At 46.7% G+C, this 12,678-nt stretch overlaps 1 protein-coding gene across 1 annotated transcript in view; it reads right to left on the bottom strand.

Moving 5' to 3' along the window:
• The window catches only part of HIP1 (huntingtin interacting protein 1), a 269,760-nt gene that overhangs the window by 55,750 nt on the left and 201,332 nt on the right, over positions 1 to 12,678 (bottom strand). The gene's annotated exons all lie outside the window — the stretch shown is intronic.

Below are 12,678 nucleotides of genomic sequence, written 5' to 3'. Positions count from 1 at the left end.
GGTAACAATGCTAGAGGTGGGAACACATAGGGGAGTCGGAATTGCGACCAATCCTGAACCAATGCGTCTGCCGCCAGCGCTCGGTGATCGTGAGACCGTGCCATGACAACTGGGACCTTGTTGTTGTGCCGTGACGCCATCAGATCGACGTCCGGCGACCCCCAGCGGCAACAGATCTGTTGAAACACGTCCGGGTGAAGGGACCATTCTCCTGCGTCCATGCCCTGGCGACTGAGAAAGCCCGCTTCCCAGTTTTCCACGCCTGGGATGTGAACTGCAGATATGGTGGACGCTCTGCTTTCCACCCACGTCAAAATCCGCTGGACTTCTTGAAAAGCTTGGCGACTGCGTGTTCCCCCTTGGTGGTTGATGTACGCCACCGCTGTGGAGTTGTCCGACTGAATCCGAATCTGCTTGCCTTCCAGCCATTGTTGGAAGGCTCGCAGGGCAAGATAGATTGCTCTGATTTCCAGAACATTGATCTGCAAGGTGGACTCTTCCTGAGTCCACGTCCCCTGAGCCCTGTGGTGGAGAAACACCGCTCCCCACCCTGATAGGCTCGCATCTGTCGTGACCACTGCCCAGGACGGGGGAAGGAACGACTTTCCCTGTGACAATGAGTTGGGGAGAAGCCACCAACGTAGAGAGTCCTTGGCAGTCTGAGAGAGGGAGACCGTCCTGTCGAGGGACGTCGATTTCCCATCCCATTGGCGCAGAATGTCCCATTGGAGAGGGCGCAGATGAAACTGCGCGAACGGGACTGCCTCCATTGCTGCTACCATCTTTCCTAGGAAATGCATGAGGCGCCTCAGTGAGTGCGACTGGCTCTGAAGGAGAGATTGCACTCCAGTCCGTAGCGAGCACTGCTTGTCCAGTGGAAGCCTCACTATCGCTGATAGAGTATGAAACTCCATGCCAAGATAAGTCAGAGATTGGGTCGGGGTTAGATGAGACTTTGGAAAGTTGATAATCCACCCGAAAGTCTGGAGAGTGTCTAGCGCCACCTCCAGACTGTGTTGGCATGCTTCTTGAGAGGATGCCTTTATAAGCAGGTCGTCTAGATACGGGATGACCGAGTGACCCTGCGAGTGCAGAACAGCTACTACTGCTGCCATGACTTTGGTGAAGACCCGGGGGGCTGTTGCCAGACCGAAGGGTAACGCTACGAACTGTAGGTGCTCGTCGTGTATGACGAAACGTAGGAAACGCTGATGCTCTGGTGCAATCGGCACGTGGAGATACGCATCTTTGATGTCTATTGATGCTAGAAAATCTCCCTGAGACATTGAGGCTATGACGGAGCGTAGGGATTCCATCCGGAACCTCCTGACTTTTACGTGTCTGTTGAGCAACTTCAGATCCAGGACGGGACGATACGATCCGTCCTTTTTTGGGACCACAAACAGATTGGAGTAAAAACCGTGACCCTGTTCCTGAAGAGGGACGGAGGTCACCACTCCTTCCGCCTTTAGAGCGGCCACCGCCTGCCACAGAGCATCGGCTCGGTCTGGTGGTGGAGAAGTTCGGAAGAAACGAGTTGGCGGACGAGAACTGAACTCTATCCTGTACCCGTGAGATAGAATATCTCTCACCCAACGGTCTTTGACGCTTGCTAGCCAAATGTCGCCAAAGTGGGACAGCCTCCCACCGACCGCGGGCGTGGGTATCGGAGACCGCAAGTCAGGAGGACGTCGTTTTGGCAACGGTTCCTCCGGCTGGTCTTTTTGGGCGTGACTGAGACCTCCAAGAATTTGAACGTCTCTGGTCCTTTTGAGTCTTTTTTGACGAGGCGAATTGGGACCTGCCCTGTCCTCGAAAGGACCGATAACCAGACTGACCCCTCCTCTGTTGGGGCTTGTTTTGTCTGTGTTGCGGTAAGGAAGAGTCCTTACCCTTGGAGTGTTTGATGATTTCATCCAAACGCTCTCCAAACAATCGGTCACGAGAAAAAGGCAAATTGGTTAAGCACTTCTTGGAATGAGAATCTGCTTTCCAATGTCTCAACCACAGAGCCCTACGCAAAACAACTGAGTTGGCTGACGCCACTGCCGTGCGGCTTGTAGCGTCCAGAACAGCATTAATCGCGTACGACGCGAATGCCGCCATTTGCGAGGTCAATGGTGCTACCTGCGGGGCAAATGCACGTGTGACTGAGTCGACTCGCGCAAGCCCGGCCGTGATAGCTTGGAGTGCCCATACGGCCGCAAAAGAAGGCGCTAATGACGCTCCAATCGCTTCATAGATGGATTTCAGCCAGAGCTCCATCTGCCTGTCAGTGGCATCTTTAAGTGCCGCTCCATCTTCAACAGCAACCAAGGATCTAGCTGCAAGCCTGGAAATTGGAGGATCCACTTTTGGACACTGGGTCCAACCCTTGACCACTTCAGAGGGAAAAGGGTAGCGTGTATCTTTAAGTCGTTTAGGAAAACGCCTTTCAGGATAAGCGTGGGGTTTCTGGATTGCGTCTCTGAAGTCAGCGTGGTCCAGAAAAGTGCTTAATGTACGCTTAGGGTATCTGAAATGGATTCTCTCGTGCTGCGAAGCTGACTCCTCTACAGGAGGAGCTGGTGGGGAAATATTCAACATCTTATTGATGTTAAATATAAGATCATTAACTATGGCGTCACCATCTGGTGTATCTAGATTGAGAGCGGTCCCAGGATCAGAATCCTGATCAGTTACGTCCGCCTCATCACCCATAGATTCATCCCGCTGGGATCCAGACCATTGAGATGAATGTGAAGGCCCGTCATAACGAGCCCGCTTAGGCTGCCCGGGGCCATCGTCCGAGTCAGAGTCTTCACCCTGAGGTGTAGATGCCCGTCCCGGAGCTAGGAGCTGAGGGGGACCAGGGGGCAATGATTGCACAGTGTCCGTGGTCTGAAGTACAGGCCTAGCTCGCAATGTGTCAAGAATTTGTGACATAGTGAGAGACATTCTGTCAGCAAAAGCTGCAAACTCAGTTCCTGTCACCTGGACAGCATTCACAGGTGGTACACCCTGGGACACGTCCAGCAGAGGTCCCGACTGTGCAAGCGCCGCAGGGGCCGAGCACTGCACACAATGGGGGTCCGTGGAGCCTGCCGGTAGAAAAGTCCCACATGCGGTGCAGGAAGCATATAATGTCTGTGCTTTGGCACCCTTGCGTTTTACGGGCGACATGCTGCTGGCTCTCTGCATGTGAGAGAGTCTATAGCCAAAAGGGCGACCAGCGCTATGCAGTACAAAGTATTTGTAGCAACAAAATACTAAGAATACTACGAGCACAAGAGGGGGTGAGCCCTGAGGGCTGCTTACCGCCCGCTGAACAGCGGGTAAGAGGCTGCAGAATGCCTTGTCTGGGTCTCCCCGGCTCCCCTCTGCAGCGCAGCGTGTCTGGCAAGAATGGCTGCCGGCTTGTGTGGAGAGGGGCGGTCCGTGGGAGTTCCCAAACAAAAGTGCGGGAACAGTGTCCCCTCTGTGCTGACTGTGAGGGCTGGAGTATGTAAAAACGACTCCAGCCCTCAGCGCTGATGCACTGGCCAGCGTCCCGCCCCTCTCCTGACTGGCAGGTCTGGGGGCGGGAACGAACGAAAGCAGGCCGCAAAAGCCGGGGACTCGAGTTATCAGCGCGGCCGCCGTAAAAGCGCGGGCCGCGCTGAAGTCCCCGGCGCACTACAAGTGCCAGCCGCGCCGCTGTTCCAGCGGCCGGCGCGACCGAGTCCTAGACGTGGGCAGCGTCCCGCCCCTCTCCTGACTGGCAGGTCCGGGGGCGGGAACGAACGGAAACAGGCCGCAAAAAGCCGGGGACTGTAGTTATCAGCGCGGCCGCCGTAAAAGCGCAGGCCGCGCTGAAGTCCCCGGCGCACTACAAGTGCCAGCCGTGCCGCAGTCCCAGCGGCCGGCGCGGCCGATCCCATAAGTGTGCCTGCTTCAGCTAAGCTGAATGAGGCCATGGCACAGGCGCCGCAGCGCTGACGTCCCCCGGCGCACTACAACACCCAGCATGCTGCGGTGTGAGCGCCAAATGCACGGGGACACAGAGTACCTTAAGGAAGCAGGGCCATGTCCCTGACGTACTCCGCTCCATCCAGCATCTTCTCCAGGGGCTGTAGATGGAGCCCGGTCTCAGTGCCTGGAGACCGGTAAATCCCACTTCACCCAGAGCCCTGTAAAAAGGGATGGGGAAGGAATCAGCATGTGGGCTCCTGCCGCCGTACCCGCAATGGGTACCTCAACCTTACAAACACCTCCGACATAAGTGGGGTGAGAAGGGAGCATGCTGGGAGTCTGTATAGACCCTCTTTTCTTCCATCCGACATAGTCAGCAGCTGCTGCTGACTAAAAACAATGGAGCTATGCGTGCGTGTCTGACCTCCTTGCGCACAAAGCTAAAACTGAGGAATCCGTACTCCTACGGGAGGGTGTATAGCCAGAAGGGGAGGGGCCTTACACTTTTAAGTGTAGTTCTTTGTGCGGCCTCCAGAGGCAGTAGCTATACACCCACTGTCTGGGTCTCCCAATTAGGAGCGAAAAAGAAAAGTACATTAGAGTCTCTAGTTTGAGAAATCGATGCCTCACAGGTCCTCAACTGGCAGCTTCATTAAATAGGACCCGCAAAATGCCAGTGTCAACGTCTACAGTGAAGAGGCGACTCCGGGATGCTGGCCTTCAGGGCACAGTGGCAAAGAAAAAGCCAGATCGGAGACTGGCTAATAAAAGGAAAAGATTAATATGGGCAAAAGAACACAGACACTGGGCAGGGGAAGATTGGAAAAAAGTTTTATAGACAGACAAATCGAAGTTTGAGGTGTTTGGATCACATAGAAGAACATTTGTGAGACACAGAACAAACTGAAAAGATGCTGGAAGAGTGCCTGACGCCAGCTGTCAAGCATGGTAGAGGTAATGTGATGGTCTGGGGTTGCTTTCGTGCTGGTAAAGTTGGAGATTTGTACAAGGTAAAAGGGATTTTGAATAAGGAAGGCTATCTCTCCATTTTGCAACGCCATGCCATGTCCTGTGGACAGCGCAGGCAGATGGGATCCTATTTCTAATGGAGTGGCCGCCCAGTCACCAGATCTCAATCATATTGAGCTGTTGTGGGAGCAGCTTGACTGTATGGTGCGCAAAAAGTGCCCATCAAGCCATTCCAACTTGTGGGAGGGGGGAAGCATGGGGTGAAATATCTCCAGATTACCTCATCAAATTAACAGCTAGAATGCCAAAGGTCTGCAAAGCTGGAATTGCTGCAAAAGAGCATTCTGTGTCGAAAGCAAATACTGTTACTTGCCACAGATGAGTTTGAACGAGCATCACATGCTTGAAACAAAGTTGCTTACCAACACTTTTGGAAAGGTGCCAACAATTTTGTCTGGCCCATTTTTGGTGAAATTATTTCCAACTTTCCCTTTTTTTCTCTTTTTTGTGTTATTGCAATGCACACAAAGGAAATAAATGTGTATAACAAAACTTTCTGGGAGAAGTGCTCCTTTTTTTGGAGCAATATCAAGGGTGCCAATACTTTTGGCTATGACTTATATATATATAAGTCATAGCCAAAAGTATTGGCACCCTTGATATTGCTCCAAAAAAGGAGCACTTCTCCCAGAAAGTTTTGTTATACACATTTATTTCCTTTGTGTGCATTGCAATAACACAAAAAAGAGAAAAAAAGGGAAAGTTGGAAATAATTTCACCAAAAATGGGCCAGACAAAATTGTTGGCACCTTTCCAAAAGTGTTGGTAAGCAACTTTGTTTCAAGCATGTGATGCTCGTTCAAACTCATCTGTGGCAAGTAACAGGTGTGGGCAATATGAAAACCAGATAAAAAGGGGAGATGTTGACTCAATCTTTGCATTATGTGTTTGCATGGTGAACAGAAAGAGAACTGTCTGAGGAATTAATAATCAAAATTATTGTAAATATTAACAATTTCAAAGTTACAAGTCCATGTCCAGAAATCTTGATGTTCCTTTGTCCACGGAGTGCAACATAACCAAGAGGTTTACAACCTATGGCACTGTAGCTTATCTCCCTGGATGTGGATGGCAGAGGAAAATTGATTAGAGTTTGCAATGTAGGATAGTTTGGATGGTGGATAAGCCCTAATCAAGTTCCAAAAAAATTCAAGATGTCCTGCAGGGTCAGTGCACATTGGTGTCAGCGAGAACTATCCATCCACATTTAAATTAAATGAAACGCAATGTAGGAGTGCCCCACTGCTAACACAGAGACATATAATGGTAGACTACAGTTTGTCAAAATGTACATCACTAAGCCAAAATCCTTCTGGAAAAGAAGACTTGTGGACAGATGAGACCAAGTTAGAGCTACTGTTTACGGAAAATGGAATGAGACTTACAAAGAAAAAAACCACAGTACCTATAGTCAAATATGGTGAAGGTTCAAAGATGTTTAGGGGTTGTTTTGCTGCCTCTGGCACTGGGGGCCTTGACCATGTGCAAGGCATCATAAAATATGAAGATTACCAAAAGATTTTGCAATGTAGTTCCTAGTGTGAGAAAGCTGGGTTTGCATTCTAGGTCATGAGACTTCCAGCAGGATAATGACCCCAAACATGGTAAGAAGCCCCCAGAAATGGATGGAAACAAAGCACTGGAGAGTTCTGAAGTGGCAGCAATGAGTCCAAATCTAAATCACATTGAATATCTATGGAGAGATCTTAAAATTGCTGTTGGGATAAGGCGCCTTCAAATATGAGAGACCTGGAGCAGTTTATAAAAGAAGAGTCTAAGGCAGGCTTTGCACATTGCGACATTGCAAGCTGATGCTGCGATGTCGCACACGATAGTCCCCGCCCCAAGTACGATATCTTGTGATAGCTGGCATAGCGAAAATTATCGCTACGCCAGCTTCACACTGCCCTGCGACCGTCGCTGTGGCCGGCGACCCACCTCCTTCCTAAGGGGGCGGGTCGTGTGGCGTCATAGCGACGTCACACGGCAGGCGGCCAATAGCAGCGGAGGGGCGGAGATGAGCAGGATGTAAACATCCCGCCCACCTTCTTCCTTCCGCATAGCCGCCGGCGGCAGGTAAGGTGATGTTCCTCGCTCCTGCGGCTTCATACACAGCGATGTGTGCTGCCGCAGGAACGAGGAACAACATCGTACCTGTCGCTGCAGCGTAATTATGAAAAAGTCGGAGCCTGCACCGATGATACGATAACGACGCTTTTGCGCTCGTTAATTGTATCATCTAGGATTTACACACTACGATATCGACTGCGACGCCGGATGTGCGTCACTTTCGATTTGACCCCTCCGAGATCGCACGTGCGATGTTGCAACGTGCAAAGCCGCCCTAAGATTCCAGTTGAGATGTAAGAAGCTTGTTGATGGTTATAGGAAGCAGTTATTTATTCCAAAGGACGTGCAACCCAATATTAAGTTGAGGGTGCCAACAATTTTGTGTGGCCCATTTTTGGAGTGTGAAATTATGTCCAATTTTCCTTTTTTTCCCCTCTTTTTTTTTTTGTTATTCCAATACACAAAGGAAGTAAATATGTGTTTAACAAAACATGTGTCATTGCAATTATTTTCTGGGAGAAATACTTAATTTTCTGGAACAATTTCAAGGGTGTTATATCACAAACCAGCTAATTATTTTGTATGCAATCACTAAGCTTTCATCATATAACACTGGAAAGTCAATACTTACTGAATAAAATGCAAGACGATATGGGAAGAAGAAATAAATCTGAAGGCTACATGGATTGTGTTTATTGCAATTAATCCCAGGATCTTGAATTACTTGGAATTTCTCTCTATGTAATAAATATGCTGTGCTTATAGGTTAATAGAAGGGTTAATACATGTACAATGCCTTGTATATTAGTGCTTAAGGTATAAGTCGTAGTATCTGTATATGGACAATACTGCCACCTTGTGGCTTAAATACAATTACTGAATATTTGTATAAATAGAATACGGTATAGGGCCCGATTCAACACTTGTAATTTATTTTTTCTCTTGTTTTGTATTATGATAGCTCATTTTTTTCTCCCAACAAATTCTTTAAAATGGTGCAGATGGGTCACAACTTTGGATCAAAATGAAAAATGCCTTATTTTTCTATTTAAAGAGAACCTGTCAGCACAGTTTTGCAATGTAAAGAAAAGCTGTGGCTGTAAGGGTATGTGCGCACGTTGCTTTTTACCTGCTTTTTACCTGCTTTTTTGCTGCTTTTTCTTCTGCGCTGTTTAATGCCAAAATGGATGTGTTCTATTCAAGCAAAGTCTATGGGAATTTGGGTTTCTTGTTCACACTATTGTTGTTCAAAATGCTGCCTTTTTGTGGCAGAACTTTGGTCAAAAACTCAGCTTTGCAGTGCAAAACCCAAATGGCAAAAACAATTGACATGTTGCTTCTTTGAAAAGCTGAGTTTTTGACCAAAGTTCTGCCACAAAAAGGCAGCATTTTGAACAACATAGTGTGAACAAGAAACCCAAATTCCCATAGACTTTGCTTGAATAGAAGAACACATCCATTTTGGCATTAAACAGCGCAGAAGAAAAAGCAGCAAAAAAGCAGGTAAAAAGCAGGTAAAAAGCAACGTGCGCACATACCCTAACTCTGATTAAACTAATGCCTGTGGTGAAGAAATCCGCTTTTTGGTTTCTTTTTTAATCACCTGAATTTGATGTTTTGTGCTAATTAGTATTCGGTGCACAGGATTTCTCCTCCCTGTCTGTGATTCCCCATCCCCTCCGCCTGCCTCCAGTTTGTGAATGACCTGCCTCCTCTTTGTGAAATCTCAGCAGTGATCTGTCATTCACAGACCGCAGGCAGATGGAGGAGCCAGGGCATCACAGACAGGGAGGAGATGCAGGGTCTTATCTCACTATGGTTGTACAGATTTTTCTTGGGAAGTACAAAGCAGATAATTACACTGAACTAGTGGAAAGAATGCCTTCCTTCCAAAATGATGGACAGCATCCCACAGGTGTATTCTTTAGGCTGCTTTCACACCTCCGGTTTCTGCAATGCGGCACAATCCGGCACTTTGCAGGAAAATCGCAACCGGTTTTTTTTGCTGCCGGTTGCGTTTTTTCTGCATAGACTTTAATTAGTGCCGCATTGTGCCGCAAGGCCTTGTGTTCCATCCGGTTTTTGCCGCATGCGGCAGATTTAGCCGATGCGGCGGCCGGATGGAACGTTGCCTGGCACGTTTTTTCGTGCAGCAAAAAAAACCGCATCGCGCCGCATTCGGCCGATGCGACGCATTTTTCAATGCATGCCTATGGCGGCCGGATGCGGCGCGATGCGGCAATAACCGCATCCGGCTGCCGCATGCGTTTTTTGCCACTGCGCATGCTCAGTAGCATGCCGCAAGCGGCAAAAACCGGACTGGCCGCAAAGGAAAAACGTATGCAAAGGATGCGGTGTGTTCACCGCATCCGTTGCATAGCTTACACAGCCGGATTGAGCCGCAGAGCTCAAGCCGGATGTGTGAAAGCAGCCTTATTCTGTGAAAACATATGCTTTTACTTGCTAAAGGACATCCTGATGTGGAAGAGTTTTTGTCACCCCCTCTATTGTCGTATAAACGGAGACCCAATTTGAGGGACCAGTTGGTGCATTTGGATGCTGGTCCATTAAATAGGCATATACAAACTACCTTAAGCCGACCTAAGATGAGTAATTTTCCCTGTTTGGGCTGCACTGGTTGTGGAAATATGGTGAAGGGCTCCGTGTTTCCTCATCCACGTACGGGAAAACAATGGTGCATTGGGGGGAAATATACATGCACAAGTTCTTTTGTGGTCTACGCTGTGTCTTGCCCATGCAGTTTGCTGTTCGTGAGTGACACTACGATGGCGATTAAGGCTTGTATCAGTAAACACAAAAGCACCATTAGAAGAGGTTTGGTGAACCTTCAAGTATCCAAGCATTTTAAAGAAAAAGGACACACTACTGTTAGTCAACTGAGGTTTTGGGTGATTGATGATGTTCCAATACTTAGAAGAGGTGGCGACAGGCTGGGCACTTTGGAGAAGAAGGAACTCAGGTGGATCTTTGAATTAGATTGCCTACAGCCAAGGGGACAGAATGTGGAGTACGGTTAACATGGATGCCTTTATAACTAGGATTTTGGTTGTAGTCTTTAGGTTAGATCGTTTGTAATATGTAGTTTTTTAAGGATGTTAATTGTGGAGTAAGCTTTGACAGAATGAAGCCATGAACTACACCCATGGGATGCTGTTCGTCATTTTGGATACAGCGTAGATGCCAAGTGGATCCCTTGGACCTGACTTGCATCCTTTCCTTAAAGAAAGGATTCTACCAAAGGTGTTGCAAACAATTTCTCCTTTGTATTCCATCTTCTTTCCATCACATTGGCTGTACAATGAGGTACATTATCTCCACAGCCACTAGGATCATTTCCCAGAAAACCTAGAATACCTAAAAGGTACTTCTCACATAGCGAGATCACTGCTGAGTCACAGGTTTTGTGACGTACCAGTGACCTAATCAGCGATCTCGCTGTGTGTGACACTAAGCAGCGACCTGGCCCCTGCTGTGAAATCGCTGATCGTTACACACTGTTCTGGTTCATTTTTTGCTCGTTGCTCTCCCGCTGTGCAGTACACATCGGCGTGTTTGACGGTGGGAGACCAACGAGCACCGACTCTGTGTAAGCAGCGTACGCTGGTAACCAGGGTAAATATCAGGTAACTAAGAAAACGCTTTGCTTGGTTACCCGATATTTACCCTGGTTACTAGCGTACGCCGCTTAAAGGCTCCCTGCACACGTAGCCAGGGTAAATATCGGGTAACTAAGCAAAGCTCTTTGCTTAGTAACCCAATGTGTACCCTAGCTACGTATACAGGGAGCCAGCGCTGGCACCCTGTAAGCGGTGTACGCTGGTAACCAGGGTAAATATCGGGTAACCTAGCAAAGCGCTTTGCTTAGTTACCCGATATTTACCCTGGTTACCAAGCGCAGCATCGTTACACGAGTCGCTGGTGGCTGGTCGCTGGTGAGATCTGCCTGATTGACAGCTCACTAACGACACTGTAGTGACGTACCAGCGATCCTGACCAGGTCGTATCGTGGTCGGAATCGCTGGTACGTCGTTTAGTGAGACGGTACCCTTAGTGAAGAGCAGGATGAACGATTCCACCCAGATTTAAGAACTATAGAAGAAAGGTACTAAGGACACTGGGATGCCCACATGATGTCGGATTACTGTTGGTCTATTCAATATGATTGACCTGGCACATCTCACCACAAGTAACTTAAAGCGCAGCTTTTGCAAGGTATGTCAGTAAAAGATCAGTATCAATGACAACGTTTTATGCCTGTACAATTCTTATTCTGGATGTAAATTCTTCATAAAGAAATATATATATATATATATATATATATATATATATATATATATATATATATATATAAAATGTAAATTCTTCATAAAGAAATATATATATATATATATATATAATGTAAATTCTTCATAAAGAAATATATATATATATATATATTTCTTTATGAAGAATTTACATCCAGAATAAGAATTGTACAGGCATAAAACGTTGTCATTGATTCTGATCTTTCACTGACATACCTTGCAAAAGCTGCGCTTTAAGTTACTTGTGGTGAGATGTGCCAGGTCAATCATATTGAATAGACCAACAGTAATCCGATATCATGTGGGCATCCCAGTATATATATATATATATATATATATATATATATATATATATATATATATATATATATATATATATATATGAATTTGTTTAATAACTAAGAAGGCAAAAATAATACTGTTTAGTAGACATCAGTCCTAGTGTTCGATCTGTTGTATGCATATACATAGGGTATATCACATCTCATTAACTAGAGCTAATGGAAGAAAACTAAAAGCAGATTTACAAACAAAAACTGACCTAAAAAAGGTTACAAATCTCAAGCAGCAATTTTCTTGTTCCCTAGTGTAATTCTTGCAATGAGCTGACATGAAAAGGAATCCTAAATCAGTCTGCATGATAATGTACATCAATAATAGTATCACAAACTAAAACTGCAGTGGTTTCCAAAAACGCCAATTCCCACTGGTTATTTATACAGTAAAAAGGCCAATTCATCAAAAATTTGTTTCAGAATTAAAGGGAATCTGTCACCAGGTTTTTGCTTCCCCATCTGAGAGCAGCATAATGTAGAGACAGAGACCCTGATTCCAGCGATGTGTCACTTACTGAGCTGTTTGCTGTCATTTTCATAAAATCAATATTTTCTCTGCTGCAGATCTAGCAGTTATACAGAGCTTATGAATATGCTGAACTACTTGCAGCACGCCAAGTAGTCCTCTAATGATAATCTGCTGCTGATTAAATGACGATGTTACCAAAAGTACACTAAGCAGCCCAGTAAGTGACACATCACTGGAATCAGAATCTCTGCCCCTACTTTATGCTGATCTCAGAAAAAATCTGTTACCATGGATGTGGTATTTTTACGCCACCTCTGCCATTTTTATGAAAAATCATCTGGTGCTTAGAGGCAGGAGCATAGCCGAGCGCAGTCTGATAAACCTAACATAATTTATGTCACATATAAAGTAAACACAGAAACTGTAGCCCATAACCTCCATGACTGCAGGACATTTCTTCGCCTCAGGCACGGCAGTTGCATGGTGCGCCAAACTCATTAATGGGTGCATGCCTTGTGAT

Source organism: Anomaloglossus baeobatrachus, chromosome 2, assembly GCF_048569485.1.
Source record: "Anomaloglossus baeobatrachus isolate aAnoBae1 chromosome 2, aAnoBae1.hap1, whole genome shotgun sequence".
Taxonomy (NCBI): domain Eukaryota; kingdom Metazoa; phylum Chordata; class Amphibia; order Anura; family Aromobatidae; genus Anomaloglossus; species Anomaloglossus baeobatrachus.
Note: the sequence above shows the minus strand (reverse complement) of the source record. Positions and strands in the feature narration are given on the sequence as shown.